This window comes from Nicotiana tabacum, chromosome 14, assembly GCF_000715075.1.
Source record: "Nicotiana tabacum cultivar K326 chromosome 14, ASM71507v2, whole genome shotgun sequence".
NCBI classification, from domain to species: domain Eukaryota; kingdom Viridiplantae; phylum Streptophyta; class Magnoliopsida; order Solanales; family Solanaceae; genus Nicotiana; species Nicotiana tabacum.
In genome coordinates this window covers 3,516,723-3,537,256 of record NC_134093.1, presented here as the reverse complement: position 1 = coordinate 3,537,256, position 20,534 = coordinate 3,516,723, and the positions used below count along the sequence as shown (strand labels likewise).

Genomic DNA, 20,534 nt, shown 5'->3' with positions numbered 1-20,534 from the left:
TTACCCAAATATTATATCAAATCAAAATGCATCTCTGTAATACCTTAACTAACAAATTTCTACCAGCCTTAATCCTCCTGGAAGATTATCTACCTTGAGCCGTGACATTAGAAATACCAATTGAATCCTGAAGTGTTGCACACCGCTATTTCCGACAACTGCTTCCCCGATACCAATTCCTAACACCCCGCCGTGAAGGCGAGTTAAAGAAAACCATAACACCGGCGAACCTTAACGCATTTAACAAGGCGATGCCACCACATCACAATTGAAAATTCTACCACGCTCGAAATTATCAAGCCTCATTACTCCATCAACCCCAAACTTTAACATTCATAGTAAGATTACCTTTCATTTGCCGGATTAAACATCGAACCTTTACATCATGTACTGAGAATAACCTTCTTTCAGGTCGTTCACTGCGTCAGTACATAAACGAGCACCACACCATTACATCAATTCCGCGAGATAATAACTCATGAACATCGTAGCAACCTGTGCGTAGCCTCATAACCATCCGAAATATAGCTACTGAGCTAAAATGACAGAACATCATTCTGCAAGGCGACAACAATAGCCCAATCATTAACGCAGGGAGAAAATCCTGCACCACATCTGTAGTACCATTACAATTTCTCAATTCCCGATTTATAACAAGCGTTTCATGTCGCATAAGATCGAGTAGGAAAGAATCAAAGGCATAAGCCTCAAAGAAATCAAATTGCACGATGACGAATCAGGAAGGGAAATGCTCCTAACAGCCTTGTAGCCTCTCGAAGATAAGTACAGACGTCTCTGTACCGATCCGTAAGACTCTACTAAACTTGCTCATGACTCGTGAGATCTAAGTGAACCTAGTGCTCTGATACCATGTTGTCACGACCCAAAATCCATTAAGGTCGTGATGGCGCCGGACGTCACTGTCATGCAAGCCAACAATAAATACTCAATTGGGTTCTCATTTCTTTTTTTAAAATCATATTTCCCTTCGGCTTAACAAGTAAAGAATAGAATTTATAGAGTAAATAATAATAATAATACTTTTAACAGATTCAATAAAGGAAAACCCATAACTACTCCCAAAACCCGGTGTCACAAGTGCATGAGCATTTACTAGGGAGTAAAAATAAAATACAGCATCTGTCAGAATACAAATTAGACAGGAAAAATATAAATAACTCAGAAGGAGACTCTTTTGGCTGCGGATCGTAATATAGAATGCAGCTCACCTAAGTACCCGCATTTTTAACCACACCTCTGCGCCCACAAGGCCGCTAGATATATCTGTACCCGCACAATAAAATGTGCAGCAAGTGTAGCATGAGTACGTAAGCAATGTGTACCCAGTAAGTACCAAGCCTAATCTCGAAGAGGTAGAGACGAGATGACCGACTTTGACAATCACTAATGGTCAATAATAATAAATAAAATAAAAATAGCAATATCTAGATCGACATGATTTATAGAATTAAATTTAATTTTCATGAACCATCAGAAATAATTTAATTCCTTCAGATGCAACAAATTTCCAATCTGTTAATTAAATTCACAAGCTAAAATTAAAATATCAAGGTATCGTGTAACTTTTATTATTATTAGGCACGATATTTGCCGAGGTCGTACGTCCCGATCCAGAGTATCGTGTACACTGCCGAGGGACATGCAACGCGATCCATAGATGCATCTATACTGCCGAGGCGTTCGGCCCGCTCCACAAGAAAGGAGGATATTTTCTTATATACCTCCTGAATGAGAGTATATTTATGAGGATTAATTCAAGAGGATGAATAATTTCTTTTAACAATTAATTTATTTAAACAGAAATTAACCATATGAGATTCCATCTTTTACTATCTCTCATTAACAATTTACAATATATATCAAATAATTTAATTAGGCAACAGATACAATTTAAACAAGTAATTCATACTTTGAGTCCTAAACTATCCGGACTTTAGCATTAATAGTTGCTACGCACGGACTCTCGTCACTTCTTACGTACGTATCCCCCACAATTAGCAATAATTATTAATTTAATTACCTATGGGGTAATTTTCCCCTCACAAGATTAGACAAGAGACTTACCTTGTCTCAAAGTCCACTTTCCGATGACCACATCGCGTTAAATTCTCAATTCGGTGCCGAAAATTCTAAACTATCCAAATGTTATATAAAATAATTAATACATGCTCAAAAATTCGAAATTAGACTATCAAATTAATTACCCAACACAAAATGGTAAAATTTCTACAATTCACCCCGGGTCTACGTGCCCGGATTTCAGAAAATTTCGGACGAAATCGTTACCCATAACCTCAAGAACTCAAATATATCATTACCATCCAATTCCATAGCCATTTTCGTGGTTAAAATCCAAAAATATCAATTTCTAGGTTTTTCTTCAGAATCTCAAATTTCTACAAATTTTCATGTCTAAATTCATGTATAAACCTTGTATTTAACTCACAACTAGTAGAAATCACTTACCTTATGCTTGACGATGAAATCCCCTCTTCAAAAGCTCCAAATATCGTCTAAGCCGTGTTAAAAATGGTGAAATGCCTGCTTATAAAACGTTTTGCCCAGACCAGGTCCGTCCTTCTTCACGTTCGCGACCAAAACCTGGCGTTCGCGAAGGCTAAAAGACTCTGCCCCGAAATTCTTCTTCGCGTTCGCGACCTATACCTCGCGTTCGTGAAGCTTCTGACCCCTTCCCCTTCACATTCACGTTCCAACTCTCGCGTTCGCGAAGGCAAAAATGCCACTGCCCAAAATCCCCTTCGTGTTCGCGACCCACTTATCGCGTTCGCGAAGGTCAACTACTCTGACCCTTCGCATTCCCGTTCGCGAGCCCTTCTTCGCGTTCGCGAAGCACAAGATAGCAGCCACACATTTCCTTCTTCACGTTCGCGACCCCTGTGTCTCGTTCGCGATGAGTAATTTCCTCCAGCCCAAAATCTTATTCGCGAACGCGATCTCCTCCCCGCGTTCCCGATGAAGAACACCAAAACCAGCATTAGTAGCAGAAAAACATGGAAAAAATGACCCGAAACACACCCGAGGCACCCGGGACCCTGTCCAATCATACCAACCTGTCCCAAAACACGATACGAACTTGCTCGAGGCCTCAAATCGCATCAAACAACATCGAAACCATGAATTTTGCATTGATTCAAGCCTAATAAACTATTGAACTTCTAACTCCCACATCTGATGCCGAAACCTATCAAATTAAGTCCGATTGACCTCAAATTTTTCACACAAGTCATAATTGACATTACGGATCTACGCCAACTTCCGGAATCGGAATCCGACCCCGGTATCAAAAAGTTCACTCCTGATCAAACTTCTCAAAAACCTTCAAATTTCTAGCTTTAGCCAAATGACTCCAAAATGACCTACGGACCTCCGAATCTACTTCCGGACGCGCTTCCAATTCCAGAATTACCATACGAAGCTATTCCTTGACACTGAATAGCAAACGGACATCGATAACATTGAAATACATATCAACCCAAATTTATGAAATTCTTCCAAATTGTCAACTTCCATAATAGGCGCCGAAACGCTCCCGGGTCATCCAACGCTCATTCCGGACATACATCCAAGTCCAAAATCGTCATACGAAGCTGTTGTAGCCTTCAAATTCTAATTCCGAGGTGGTTTACTCAAAAGTCAAAGTTTGGTCAACTCTTCCAACTTTAAGCTTCCAAATTTAGAATTTTCTTTCCAAATCAACTCCGAACTTCCCGAAATTTATTTCCGACCACACGTACAAGTCATAACATCTTAAATAAAGCTACTAAATGTCTGAACCGCTGAATGATGCGCTAGGGCTCAAAACGACTGGTCGGGTCATTACAAAAAGCCAAAGCAACTAATCCCAAAATAACAAATCTTCCATTCCAAATCTCAGCATCAACACTCATAATCACACTTGTATATCCTTTCTCAGCTCTAATGCCTTGAAATAGAGGAATTAGAGAGCCTAGTGTTAGTAAAGCACTTGTCCCTAAATTGGGAGCATGTGGTTATTTTCAGGCGAATTATGAAATGAAATGTAGGCACAAGGTGCCGTGAGTAAATAATGATGATATTGACACATGAACTGTCCGTGCAGTTGTGATATGAAATATGGGCACGAAGTGCCGTTAGTAAATAATGATGATATTGGCACGTGAATTGTTCGTGCATTTGTGATATGAAATGTGAGCACGAGGTGCCGTGGTTAAATGATGATGATATTTGGCACGTGAGTTGTCCGTGCGTTTGTGATAGAGAAATTGGCACGAGGTGCCGTAGAAATATGAAAGTGGCAGGGTGACTTTTATTCGAAAGATATTTATTTGAAAGAATTTTATTTGAAAGATATTTATTTGAAGGAATTATATTTGAAAGAGATTTATTTGAAAGAGATTTATTTGAAAGTATTATATCCTGAAGATTTCTATTTGAAAAACATATAGGCGAAAGATTTATATTGGCAGGACTTGATTAATTGGTTGTACTTGTATTCATTATTTGTTGCGCAATATTTATGGTGTTCTTGTTGCCCAGCTGTGTATATCACTGGTTGATTATTGTTGCCATCATTGTTAATTGTTTCCTATTATTTTTGTATACTATATTGCACAGGTTATTAAACTAGTGAGTGTCTTGATTGTAACTTCACTACTCCACTGAGGTTAGTCTTGATACTTACTGAGTACCGACCATGGTGTACTCATACTACACTTCTACACATTTGTTTGCAGAGCCAGGTATTGGAGTTATCGGACTCGAACAGAGTTAAAGTATGATCGCAAGGATTCAAGGTAGAGTTGCTTGGTCGTCGTAGTCCCTTGAAGTCTTTCCATTTTATTGTACTGTTAATTATTAATCAAACAGTATTGAGTATTCGATCCTTAAGATCATTCCATGTATTCAGTTAGAGTTCGTGACTCAGTATTACCAGTATTGGGAGTTTGTTTGAATAATGTCGATGTTGGTTTATATTTTAAAATAATAGCTTGAATTGTTATTATAATCGGCTTACCAAGTCTTAGAGACTAAGTGCCATCACGATGCCTGTGGCAGGACTTTGGGTCGTGACACAATACAAAATTAAAAATTCTTTTCTGAAACAACTGCTCACTTGCCATAAGAGAATACGCAGTTGAGTTGCTCAACATTAACCCAACCACACAATTTGAAAAATATTTGGGATTCCCTATCCTCAACAACAAATGAAAGCCAGGAGATTTCCAATTTGTTATTGATAATATGCGTCACAAGCTGTCAAATTGGAAATCAAGCTTCCTAAGTTTTGCGGGACGTACAATTCTAGCAAAATATGCCCCCAATATTATACCAAATCATATCATGCAATAAATGCCCCTCTCCAAGAAGACTCAAAAACAAATTGACAAAATATAGGGTGATTTCATTTGGGGCACTGCTTCTCATAACAAGAGAATTCACTATGTTACCGGGGATGTTGTAACTCTCCCTAAAACCTGGGGCTCTGGGAATTCGTAAACCAATCCATAAAAATAAAGATGCACTAGCAGGGTTAGCATGGAGATTTTTGACAAACCCTTCTATAATTTCTGTTAATACCCTAATCCAAAAATACAGTGGGCGAGCTAATGCCAAGACCAACTCTTTCATTTGGCAAAATGTGTTGAAAGAATGGGAAATCGTTACAAAAGGCATCACATGGGATGTTGGCAACGGAAAATGCATTCACTTCTATTATGAAAATTCGATCCCCAACACTCCAGGTATCCGTTCGATCATTCAATGGCCCTTTTGTATCAACAAGACTAACCCGGCAGTCTCCCAATTGTGGTACCACGACAAGTGGAACTGGTCACAAATCTCCTTCGAGCTACTAGAAAACATTAGAGAAAAGATTTCCTCCATTTCCCTTTCCAACAACCCAATAGCCATGGACACCCTCATTTGGTCTCTAAACCGAAATAGCACCTTCTCCACACACTTTATTTATACCTTACTTCACCAACACCAACAAACACATATTGACTATGAATGGATTTGGAAACTAAGTACCCTAAATAAAATAAAATTCTTCCTTAGGTAATGCTATCGTAACAGGCTTCCCACAAAGTCAAATCTTCATCAAATTGGAGTCACCAATGACTACTTGTGCCCAATATGTAAGAATGAAGAAGAAACTATCACACATATCTTCGTACATTGTATAGCTGCCCATACATTCTGGAGTAGCCTGAGAATTGATACTCAAACCCTCCCAAATGGCAAGCACTGGATGCTTTTGCTGAAGGATCTTCATATACCTACCAATTACAACCATATAACTTAGGAAGATGTATTTCCTTTTGTACCAATGCAACTTTGGCTAAATAGAAATAACAATTGCTTTCACAACCTCTCCAAACCTTTAAACTACCAATTGGTCAAAATACGTACCATCGAATTCAAACTACTCGTAGAAAAAAATGCGAGCGCCACGCACAAAAATCCCATCCTCATCAAGTGGCAATCACCACCACCTCAGACATACAAATTAAATACAAATGGAACTTTTTTGGATAGATATCATGCAGGAGGCATTGGAGGAATTATTAGAAACACACAAGGTAACTGGGTAATAGGCTTCACTAAAGCAGTCCGAGCCTACACCCCTACACATGCAGAGTTACTAGCACTCCAATCAGGGTTGAAACTCGCAGATGATAGAAGATTAACTCCCCTAGAAATAGAAACTGATTCCACAAAGATAATCCAGTTACTTGAGCATAATAGCTACCCAACATGTACTAACATTGTCCTTGAATGATGATGATATTTGATACGTGAGTTATCCGTGCGGTTGTGATAGAGAAATTGGCATGAGGTGCCATGGAAATATGAAAGTGGCAGGGTGAAATTGTATTTATTTGAAAGATATTTATTTGAAGAAATTGTATTTGAAAGAGATTTATTTGAAAGTATTATATCCTGAAGATTTCTATTTAAAAAATATATAGGCGAAAGCTTTATATTGGAAGAACTTGATTAATTGGTTGTACTTGTATTCGTTATTTGTAGCATAATATTTATGGTGTTCTTGTCGCCCAGCTGTGTATATCACTGGTTGATTATTGTTGCCATCATTGTTATTTATTTCCTATTATTTTTGTATACTATATTATACAGGTTATTAGACTAGTGAGTGTCTCGACTGTACCTCGTCACTACTCTACTGAGGTTAGTCTTGATACTTACTGGGTACCGATAATAGTGTACTCATACTATACTTCTGCACATATTTGTGCAGAGCCAGGTATTGGAGCTATCAGACTCGGACAGAGTTAAAGTGTGATCGAAAGGATTCAAGGTAGAGTTGCTTGGTCGTCTCAGTCCCTTGATGTCTTTTCATTTTATTGTATTGTTAATTATTAATCAAACATTATTGAGTATTCGATCCTTGAGATCATTCCATGTATTCAGTTAGAGTTCGTGACTCAGTATTTCCAGTCTTGGGAGTTTGTTTGAATATTTTTTATGTTAGTTTATATTTAAAAAAATGGCTTGAATTGTTATTATAATCGGCTTACCTAGTCTTAGAGACTAAGTGCCATCATGACGCCTGTGGCAGGATTTTGGGTCGTGACAATATACAAAATTAAAAATTCTTTTCTCAAACAACCGCTCACTTGCCATAAGAGAATGCGCAGTTGAGTTGCTCAACATTAACCCAACCACACAGTTTGAAAAATACTTGAGATTCCCTATCCTCAACAACAAACCAAAGCCAGGCGATTTCCAATTTGTTATTGATAATATGCGTCACAAGCTGTCAAATTGGAAATCAAGCTTCCTAAGTTTTGCGGGACGTCCAATTCTAGCAAACTATGCCCCTAACGCTATACCAAATCATATCATGCAATACATGTCCCTCTCCAAGAAGACTCAACAACAAATTGATAAAATACAGGGTGACTTCATTTGGGGTACTACTTCTCATAACAAGAGAATTCACTACGTTGCCGGGGATGTCATAACTCTCCCTAAAACCTGGGGGTCTGGGAATTCGTAAAGCAATCCATAAACATAAAGATGCACTAGCAGGGTTAGCATGGGGATTTTTCACCAACCCTTCTACAATTTGTGTTAATACCCTAATTCAAAAATACAGTGGGCGAGCTAATGCCAAGACCAACTCTTTCATTTGGCAAAATGTGTTGAAAGGATGGGAAATTATTACAAAAGGCATCACATTGGATGTTGGCAACGGAAAATTCATTCACTTCTATTATGGAAATTGGATCCCCAACACTCCTGGTATCCGTTCGATCATTCAATGGTACCACGACCAGTGGAACTGGTCACAAATCTCCTTCGAGATACTAGAAAATATTAGAGAAAAGATTTCCTCCATTTCCCTTTCCAACAACCCAATAGCCATGGACATCCCCATTTGGTCTCTAAACCCAAATGGCACCTTCTCCACACACTTTGTTTAAACCTTACTTCACCAACACCAACAATCACATATTGACTATGAATGGATTTGGAAACTAAGGACCCTAAATAAAATAAAATTCTTTCTTAGGCATAGCTATCGTAACAGGCTTCCCACAAAGTCATATCTTCATAAAATTGGAGTCACCAATGACTACTTGTGCCCAATATGTAAGAATGAAGAAGAAACTATCACATATATCTTCCTACATCGTATAGCTGCCCATACATTCTGGAGTAGCCTGGAAATTGATACTCAAACCCTCCCAAATGGCAAGCACTGGGTGCTTTTGCTGAAGGATCTCCATATACCTACCAATTACAACCATATAACTTAGGAAGATATATTTCCTTTTGTACTAATGCAACTTTGGCTAAATAGAAATAACAATTGCTTTCACAACCTCTCCAAACCTTTAAACTACCAATTGGTCAAAATACGTACCATCGAATTAAAACTCCTCGTAGAAAAAAATACGAGCCCCACGCACAAAAACCCCATCCTCATCGAGTGGCAATCACCACCACCTCAGACATACAAATTAAATACAGATGAAACTTTTTTGGATAGATATCATGCAGGGGCATTGGAGGAATTATTAGAAATACACAAGGTAACTGGGTAGTAGGCTTCACTAAAGCAGTCCGAGCCTACACTCCTACACATGCAGAGTTACTAGCACTCCAATCAGGGTTGAAACTCGCATATGATAGAAGATTAACTCCCATGTAAATAGAAACTGATTCCACAATGATAATCCAGTTACTTAAGCATAATAGCTACCCAGCATATACTAATGTTGTCCTTGAATGCAGGTGCTTATTGAAAAGATTGGGAAATCCAGTGATCCGGCATAGTTTATGCGAAGGGAACAAGGTGGCACACGTTTTGAGTAAATTAGGCCCCAAACAACGACCTCTTGCTGGCACAAATATTTTGTTCACCCCCAGATCCTGTCAAGACAACCATCCAAGAGGACAAAGATGGACTAGCTACTACTAGACTTATATCAAATTCCATATGTAACAAACTGGCAATGTTTGGAAACGTAAGTGTTATTCCTACTAATAGTACTAGTGGTGTAATGCCACCTTAGTACTAATAACGAATTTCTTGTATTTATGCCTTTTGCGCATGTTTTATTGTGCTTTACTTCTCAAATGATACAGTATTTTCTCCTTAATCCTAACTACCATCGTCTCATGCGTTAATTAATTGGCTTCTAATGTGATTCCTCTTATAATTATTATCTTTCGTTTTGCTTCATCTATATATAGGACTTTGTTATTTGTCACCAAAACACAAACCATCTGAAAGAGGAAATATTTTGATCTTACAGCCTCAAAATACTTTTGTCAGCATGAAAATGGGGTAAATTCTATTCTATTTCATTGAAATTTTGTAAAATAGTATAAATTCTCGTTGCTGAGATATGCGTCAAATAAATAGGAATAAAGATAATACTGGATTAAATTCATGCTAGGCAACGCATAAAAAAGTTTTCTTATTCTTTACTTAATTTCCCTTTTTAGACTATTGAACGCAAAATTTCTTAAAACTCAAAAAATACCTCCTTGTATGTTAAAAAAGAATGAGTTAAGTTATATGTAATGACAATATGAAATACCCTTTTTACATAACCATTGAAGTTCAACTTATTATAAATTAGTTACAATTTTGTCTAGTTATCAAATATTGTTTACTATAGAAAGTTACATATAATTATTATATAAGTAAATTGACTGTGCAAATATTTTTGCAGCTCCAGCTTAGCGATGGTCACATTAGCTTTTCTTCTATTTACTACTTCAGTTGTTTCAACTCGGGACCTCAACCCTACTCGTCACCTTGGTGAGTTCATCAACATGTCCCTCTGTTTTATTTTATATAGTACTCTTCTTTTGTCGTCTTTTCAAAAGAATGACATCTTTTAATATTTGAAAACTATTTAATTTTAAACTTTTTATTAAACCAATAATCAATGGCGGGATATCCATTAGGAAAAATGACACCGTATAGCTGCTCTGAAAAATAATAGCTGAAAATATATATATATATATATATATATATATATATATATTTTATAAATATGCATTTCTATATGTTAAAAAAATACTTAAATTTTATTAAGTTTTGCGGCTATGAATATAAATAATTTCTGTCGCGGGCTAAAAGTAATTTTTTCCTATCTAATATCCAAGATTCAAAATTGTTCCGTTTGACTTTTAAGTTTCTTAATACTAAAGTCATTTGAAAGTTTTAGTGAATTTTCATAAAAATGTATCAATATATGCTTCCAGGGGCGGCCGAAGCGTAAGGCTAGACCCCAAAATTAGAACGCCCCAAAAATATTAGGAGTTTACTATATTATTAATTATTATATATAACATACAATTTATTTTATATAAAAGTTATTAATAAGAGATTTCAAGTTTATGCAATTTATTTATTTTGTTGAGGTTGTACAAGACGAGTTAGCAAATAACAATAAATTTTCTCTTAGTAGTTAGCATATTTATCTTCCTCTTCAATTTTAATTTTTCCTCCTCTAAGTTCATTTATTTCTTTTCATATCTTTGACTTATTTTCTGACTTTAACTCACTGTCTCTGACTTAGCTACTTTATATTTAGTCATATTTTCATTGATCTTTAGATCAAAAGGCAAATTCAATTGTATCTTATTATTATATGGATTTTACGAAATAAATTTAAGAGGCCTCTTAGTATAGCTTGGCTTTAGTGGGGTTTCTAAGGCTTCATTTCTTGTTCCAAATTGATTTTCCACTTCCATTATTTTCAAATGCTTATCGTAAAAATATATTTACACAATGTATTTTTACCAAAAAGAAAAAAAATATTTTCTCCATTTATATTTATGTGATTTACTTTTTTTTTATCTGTTTTAGAAAAAATACCTTTCACCACTCATTTTACCCTTAATGAAGTCTCTTATATAAATAACTTAGGCATGTTTAGTTGAGACCACTAGATTCAAAGGCTAATTTGGTAAGTATGTTATAGATCATACACACATTTAGTTGAAGGCCGTGTGATTTAAAAGTCCATTTTTCATTCTTGAACTCGTACACAGTCAAAACAAGACATATAAAAAGAAATAGGGCGAGTACTACTTGTACATGTATTTTCTTCTTCTTCTTTTTTGCGAAACAGTATCAGATGACACCTTCTGCAGCAAGGCATCTAATTTTGGGGCTAATTTATTCTTGTAAATTTTTTGTAGCACCTCAAGCAATGTTTAGTCCAGTACAAGAAATGAAGCCTCTACCTAATAGAGCAGTGCCAATTTTTCCAAAGGTACTAAAGGAGCCACCGCCATCACCACTACCATGTATGCCAAAGGATTTGGTGTTGCCCTTACCACTAAATATGGATTATATTCCAGTTCTAAATTTAACCCGAGACGATAAAAATAACCCTTCGATTCAATCGCCAGCAATTCTGGGTGGCCGTCCTGTTCCAGAATCGAAAATTCCTAATAAGGATGAAAATTTTGTTGTATGCTGGAGTAGTTCTCCTGCTGATCACAGGGTCAAGATTTTATTTAATACTTATAGTATGAATAATATGTGCATGTATTTCAATAAATTAATATAGTTTGTATCTTGTCCTGTCAATTGCTGGCAACTATATATTAAGAATAGTTTTAGTACAATGTCACAATGTTAGAAATTTTGTCTATGTTAATATATAATGGTGTTTCTAACTCCATCTAATCATTTGACTTAATCCGAATTACCTTATTTCTTTCTTTTTATTTCATTCATTCGATCCATATTTAGTCCTCACTCATCACTTTCTGTGTGCTTTCTTTGTTGGAACAATGAACATTAGAGTACACGTATAGAGGCTGTATTTAATAAATGGACTCTACGTCTTTCGCTTGTGCACCAAATAACATATTTACCCCTTCAACTCCTTCTTAGCTTGTGCGTCAAATAACATATTTGCCTCTTCGGCTTCATATAATTCTATATTATATATATAATCATATATAATCAATCTAAAATCTATGTATAAGGACTACAAAAATTAAATAGTGAATTCCGCCAGCTATTTGTGTAAAATCTCTTATATTTAAATGATAAATTACCGCACTGAATGATAGTCCAAAACCCATAGTTATGCATTATGGCTCACATCTCCATCTTGAAAAATTAACCCAAATAGCCGGCCATCCAACTACTTAAACTAAACAAAATTGGTGGTGTTATAATATATACATAATTTATGTATTATATGTGTATAATTATGTATAATTTATGTATATGGCTAGAAAAAATAAATAATGAATATGAGCGGCTATTTGTGTAAAGATCCCTTACACCTTCTCCTAATATTAGACTGAACTTCTTGTTTTCGGTCCGTCTTCATAGCAATCCAATTTTTCTGTCCAGTCTAGCCGATATACACGAAGATGAAGTAGAAACGACATCATGTAGCCTCTCTAAGGGTTGCTATTTAGGAATTAGCCAATGTGCCGTGAATTCAGTTTTCTTTTTCTGTTTTCGGAACATAAATCCTGAGTTGTCCTGAAATTAAGATTTTTAATTTTAATTTTCAAGATAAAATAAGTATTGATTAATCCCTAAATAGAAGTACTAAGAACGGATGTTTGTATACTTTCTCGAAGATAAAGTCTAGAGACTCTTAAATTATTGTAATCAAAGTTCATGCATTTTCGTTTTTCTACATATTATGTTACTTTTTAGATTCTGGTCCAGCTTATTTTTATTATTATTATTATTCGTAATAATTTTGACTATATAGTTTTAGGGACAAGCATTTTTTCGGACTAGCATGTTCCCGCCAAAAACTTTGTTGAACATGTTAAGTTTCTGATCGCATTTCTCAGCAACGTTTAGTATTAACAAAACATATTCTCAATGTAATGGTGTACAACTTATCTTAATGATCATTGTGAATTCAAAATAGATATACGCCCCAATCTGATAGAGTGAGAAGCTTCACCTTCTCTATAACATCTACGCAAACCTCACCAAACTACCACTGAATCTAACTATGGAGAAACTACAAATATAAGAACAAAAACAATACCACATACCTCCCAAACCACCAGATATCAATAGTACAAGTACTAATAATGAACCTAACCAACAGTTTTCTTTCAAATAAAAACTCCTCTCAACCGAATATATGATGAGCATTGACCTATCAAAAGATGCAATTACAAAGGATCTATAATCCCCACTAGATGCAAGCATGGATATAGCCACAGAAAAACTCTCTCAAGGCATAAGGTCGATCGAACTCACAGAGAAAGACAAAAATCGCATGTACCAAGCATGGAAGCACTCGTTGATCATTAAGCTTATAGGAAAAAGAATCCAACATCAATACCTAAAAAGGAAAATACAAGAATTGTGGAAACCATCGAAAAACTTTCCACTTATTGACCTTGGGTCTGACTATTTTATTGTGGAATTCAACAAAGAGGAAAACATGATCAGAGTACTTCAAAATAGGCCATGGTTTGTGTTGACAATGAACGTGTGAAGGCAAGCTGTAGTTGCAACATTCCTGCTAGGATCCAACTCATCTTAAGTTAGTTAAGATATTACATATGTTTGTATAATATTTGGTTATTTAGTTATAACTATAAATACACTGTACATGTAGGAGGTAAGGACAAAATGTTCATTTCCTTCTTTCTCAGAAATACAGAGCATTTCTGCTTTTTCTCAACTCTGATCTTCTTCTCCTTCGTCGTCTCTCTAGCTGCAAACTCTATTTCCGTGGAAGTTATCATGGTATCAGAGCCTGTAACGCTGATCGGTGGCACTCAATAACTTAGTTGTCTTTGTTATTTCTCTAATTCACTCAAATAAGTGAGTGAATTCTCGTGAGGAAACTCTAATTGAAGCTAGGGCTTATTTTTTGTTGTTCACTCATTAATTCAGCTAGAGATGGCAATTGAAGATGTAATTCATGGCGCAACCTCTGCAAATGCTACTGGAACTTCAAATCCAGTGAATGCTACAACTGGAGGAAGTGTCTTCCCTACAATCGATCATAATCACCCCTTGTACTTGCAGCCAACCGACACACCAGGTAGTTTTCTGATCTTTCTTCAACTTGTTGGATCTGAAAACTATGCATTGTGGAGTCGTGCTATGCGAATTGGTCTGCTAGGGAAAAGCAAGCTAGGTTTTGTAGATGGTCGATATCCTAAATCTAGATTTTCACTTGAACTACACGATATGTTGGAAAAGGTGAATGCTGTTGTCCTTTCATGGATTATGAATGTTATTAGACCTCTTTTACTAAGTAGTGTGTTGTATGTATAGAGTGCGCATAAGGTCTTGGAGGATTTGAGAGAGAAGTTTGATAAGGTGAATGACTCAAGGGTGTAGTTTCTTCATAAGAAAATTCACTCACTTAGCCAAGGCACTAAGACAGTTCCCCAAAACATTTCACCTAGAAGCTGCTCTCAGAGTGGTGAAATATATCAAGGCAGAACTTGGTCTAGGACTCTTAATGCCTACAGAGAATACAATCAAGCTAACAACCTACTGTGACTCAGATTGGGGAGCCTGTGTAAAGACAAGAATGTCAGTTACAGGCTATCTAGTGAAGTTTGGTGGTGCTCTTATCTCATAGAAATCAAAGAAGCAATATATTGTCTCCAGAAGCTCAGCTGAAGCTGAATTTAGAAGCATGGCGTCATGTACTGCAGAGGTTATCTTCTTCTCCTTCATCGTCTCTCTAGCTGCAAACTCCATTTCCATGGAAGTTATTAGTTTGTTAATGGTTATTTCCTCTCTGTAAAAAATGGGAACCTAATTTCATAGCAAGTGAAGCAACACAAGATAGATTAACAATTTGGATACGCCTCCCACAGTTACCCACTAAGTTCTATGATGCCTTAATACTAAGGAAAATAGGTAACACCATTGGGCGCCTATTAAAAATAGACGCATGCACTAGTGCAACTATGCGTGGAAGATATGCACGGCTGTGTATTGAGCTGTCTCTTGATGAACCAGTCCAAATCTGCATCTTCATGGGCAAATATAAGCAGCAAATCATCTATGAGGGGGAACAAATCCTCTGCATGTTATGTGGGAGGCTAGGCCACACCTTCCATCATTGCACCCATCAAACTCCATCATCATCAACCAACGAAACAAATCCCATAGCAGCACCTAACAATAACCAGTCGAGGGAACAATGGCAAACTATATCATTCGCCAAGAGAAAGAGAGCTCCAGTGTAATGACCCGACTTGTCGTTTTAAGAATTTACGCCTCGTACAATGACTTAAGGTACAGAACAACTTCGCAATACGTATTATGACCTGCATGTGGGGTTGAGTTTGGTTTTCAGATGATTTGGGATCAAATTGGGAGAACAATTCTTAATTAAGAAGCTTAAAAAAAGAGTTGACCAGAGAGTCGACTTTTGAGCAAACGACTCCATAATGAAACTTTTATGATTCCAATAGTTCCGTATGGCGATTTAGGACTAAGGATTGTGTTCGGATATTTATTTGGAAGTACGTAGTTGATTTTGGCTTGAAATGGCGAAAGTTAGAAATGAAAGGTTTAGAAGTTTGGCCGGGAGTCGACTTTATTGATATCAGCGTTGGAATCCAGTTATGGAAATTTTGATAGGTCCGTTATGTAATTTTATGACTTGTATGCAAAATAAGAGGTCAATCGGACTTGATTTGCAATATTTCAACATCGAACCTAGAATGTTTCGACATAGATTCTTTACATACTGAAGAATTAGATCCGTATTGAAATTTCGGAGCCATAGCAAAGAGAATCGTCGAATTCGAAGTCGAACCGTGTCGGGAACGATTTTCCGTCGCCGTCAGCGCCCAGGGTAGCGCGGGGCACTAGCCCTAGCGATGGGATGTTTAAGGGTTGTAGAAATAGTACCACAGGCAGTGCCCCACGCCACCTGTGGTGCCCGAACAGTAAAAACCCCATAAAACGGGGAGTTTTGCCATTTCTATTCATTGTTTAGTTTTGGGAGCTCGGTTTAGGTGCATTTTGGGCGATTTTCACGGAAAATATTGGGGTAAGTGTTCCTTATCCTATATTGATTATATTTCATGATTCCATACTCATTTACATCATGAATCTGCGAATTTATGGAAGAAAAATAAGATTTTCATAAAATCTTCCAAAAATATAAAAAGATTATTTCAAGGTCAATCCAACGTCGGAATTCGATAATTTTTGTACGGTTGGACTTGTGGTTGCATAGGCGTTCATATTTTATAGCTTTTGTCGGGTTCCATGACATGGGCCTCACTGTTGAATTTTGAGTTAATTTCGGATTTAGATTATGAAATTTAGCAAATTCATATGGAATTAATTCCTACGATTCGTGATGAGTATATTGAATTGTTTGTGACTAGATTTGAAGTTTTCAGATGCGAATTCGCGAGACAAAGGTTTATTGGAATCTTGAAATTTAATTTCGAAACGAGGTCAATATCTTGCCTAACCTTGAGTTGGGGAATTACCCCTTAAGTATTGAGTCTTACGTGGAAATTGTGTAATTGAAAACTATGTACGTGAGGTGACGAGTACGTACTTGGTTTATATGTGCAAATTTTGTCGGTTAAAATTCGTAGATGCCCTTATGTATTAAATAGGAAAATTGTTGGAACTTAGTAAATCCTTGATTTGTCATGCCTCATTTCTTGTTTATCGAATTTGTATTTTATATGATAATTTGGTGTTATTGTCACTTAGATTTTTATGTGAATTTCGTGTGTTGTTGATTTGATATTTCTTTAAATAATTTCATTATGGATTTTTCATTTGCAAATAATTAATTAAATAAGTTTAAATTGAGGCATTTATATATTTATCTAAAATTTTGATTAAAAAAGTCGTTGTCCTATGATGAGTTATTTTCCCATCCTTTTGGTTGCTTTTGAGATTTTATATATATATTGTGTTGAGCGGTGGACTATCTGTTGTGAAATTAATTGACTTTATTGTACCTTTGGAATGGTTGTGGCCTACGGGCAATTTGTAAATACGAGTTGATGATGTTGTGATAATATTCTGTGTGAATTGTTGTGTGATTTGGGTTACTGTTATGCGGCGTATAAGGATGGAATTCCATTGTAGACATTATCCGGGCACAAGGGTGGTATTTCATTGTTGTTATGTGTGTTGGGATATTGTTTGGGCGGAGTGATAAGGGAGGCTATTAAGCAGAGCGATAATGAAGGCTATTATAGGAGCAATAAGGGTGGCTATAGGAGAGATAAAGGTGGCTATAAGAGCGATAAGGGTGGCTATTAATATTGTCAGGGTGAAGGGATAAGGGAGGCTATTATAGGAGTGATAAGGGTGTATATAGGAACGATAAGGGTGGCTATTGTCAGGGATGATATGTGATGATGTGGGGTTATTGTGTTGGTAATGATATGTGATGATGTGGGGTTATTGTATTTATAATTTTTATGTGATGATGTGGGGTTATTGCGTTGGTAATTTTCATGTGATGTTGTGATTTTCCTTGTGTTTATTTTTATATCTTGTGCAATTTGTCTCGTTGTTGGTAAATTGATAATACTCTGACTTATGTTGAAATTGGGAACAGGCGGATTATGAAATGAAATGTGGGAACGAGGTGCCATGAGTAAATAATGATAAAATTGGCACGAGGTGCCGTGGAAATATGAAAGTGGGTTGAGACTCGTATTTCTATGATTTTTAAATGAGGTGTCACAGGGTAACTTTTTTCCGAAAGATATTTATTTGAAATAATTATACGTGAAAATCATTTATGATTTGGCACGAGGTACCGTGAAAATATGAAAGTGGGCTGAGACCGTATTTCTATGATTTTTAAATGAGGCGTCAGAGGTTTACTTTTATTCGAAAGATATTTATTTGAAAGAATTATATTTGAAAAAGATTTATTTGAAAGAATTATATTTGAAAGATATTTATTTGAAGGAATTATATTTAAAAGAGATTTATTTGAATGATATTTATTTGCAGGGAGTATATTCGAAATATATTTATTGAAAAATATTATATCATGAAGATTATTATTTGAAAAACATATAGGCGAAAGATTTATATTTGAAGGAGTTGATTAATTGGTTGTACTTGTATTCATTATTTGTTGAGCAATATTAATGGTGTTCTTGTTGCCCGGCTGTGTATATCATTGGTCGATTATTGTTGCCATCATTGTTAATTGTTTCCTATAATTTTTATATACTATATTGCACATGTTATTAGACTAGTGAGTGTCTTGACTGTACCTCATCACTACTGCACTAAGGTTAGTGTTTATATTTACTGGGTATCGAATGTGGTGTATTCATACTACACTTCTGCACATTTTTGTGCAGAGTCAAGTTTTGGAGATGTCGGACTCGGATAGAGTTAGAGTGTGATCGCAAGGATTCAAGGTAGAGCTGCTTGGTCATCGCAGTACCTTGGAGTCTTTCCATTTTATTGTACTGTTAATTATTAATCAAATAGTATTAAGTATTTGATCCTCGAGATCATTCCATGTATTCAGTTAGAGTTCGTGACTCAGTATTACTATTCTTGGGAGGTTGAAAGAATTATTTCCGCTGTTGGTTTCGACACATGTTTTAAGTTATATATTTAAAAAAAGGCTTAAATTGTAATTATAATCGGCTTACCTAGTCTTAGAAACTAAGTGCCATCACGACGCCTGTGGTGGAATTTTGGTTCTTGACAAGTTGGTATCAGAGCTCTAGGTTCATAGGTTCTATGTGTCATGAACAAGTCTAGTAGAGTCTTGCGGATCGGTACGGAGACGTCTGTACTTATCTTTGAGATGCTACAGAAATGTTAGGAAACTTCCACTTCTTTCATTCATGTCGTGCGGATTTGTTGATTGTGGAATTTGAGCCTTTTTATCTCTATTCTCTCACAAATTGTGAGGAGACGTACTACCAGGTCAGCTGAGCAGGCACCCGCACATACTGCTAGGGCTACAAGAGGCCAGGTCCGATGTAGAGGCCGAGGAAGGACACGTGTCACAGCTAGAACATCGGTTGGAGGGGTAGTTGATGAGCCGTCAGTTGCTCCAATTGGGGGACAGTTACCAAAAGCACCTGTTGTTACCCCCGGACTTCAGGAGACTTTAGCGTAGTTCTTGAATATGTTTGGTAGATTAACTCAGACGGGATTGATCTCTGTTGCACCGAATATTTCGAAGATTGGGGGAGTAACTCAAACTCCTACCGCCCGTACTCTAGAGCAACGAGTTCACATTGGTCAGGTTTCGGGTGTAGTACCAGTACAACCTGTTATTCCGATTCAGCCTGAGGTTAGGCCAGAGGCATAAGAAGAAGAACAAAAGAGACTAGAGAGATTTAAGAGGTATAGTCCACCTACTTTTAGTGGCACATATATTGAGGATGCTCAGGGATTTCTAGAAAAGTGTCACCGTATTCTACGTACCATGGGTATTCTCGAAGTGAGAGGCATTGCCTTTACCACATTTCAGTTGTCAGGAGTAGCGCATCAGTGGTGGCAAGTCTATGAAGAAGGTAGACCAGCTGATGTAATACCACCTACTTGGGCTCAGTTTTCATAGATGTTTTTGAAAGAATTTGTTCCCTAAACTCTCCGAGATGCGTGGCGCACAGTGTTTGAATGGTTGCATCAGGACACTATGACAATGTCAGAATTTGCTATCAGGTGGAGATTGCGAGGAGGATTGAGGGTGTTCTAGGTGAGGAAAGGGAGTCTAAGGAAGCCAAAAGGTCTCGAAGCTCTGGAAGGTTCAGTGGATTTTACTCTTCAGCTATGACCCATTATGGCGGAGACTCGAGCAGTCGGCCAGCTCAATCCGCACATCAGATTACTTGGGGTGCTCCAGTAAGTTCTTACGGTACACTACCGGCACAAAATTCTTACAGTCGTTATTCAGTTATCCGGCACAGACTCAGTACGAGCAGCCGCGACCTCAGAGGGGTTGTTATTAGTGTGGTGATACTAAGCACATCATGAGAGATTGTCCCAGACTTGGGAGGGCTGGATTTTAACAGAATACTCAAGC

At 36.8% G+C, this 20,534-nt stretch overlaps 1 pseudogene; it reads left to right on the top strand.

Moving 5' to 3' along the window:
* Positions 1–14,797, top strand: part of LOC142169197 (uncharacterized) — a 39,684-nt pseudogene extending 24,887 nt beyond the window's left edge.
* Positions 14,798–20,534: the final 5,737 nt, after the last annotated feature.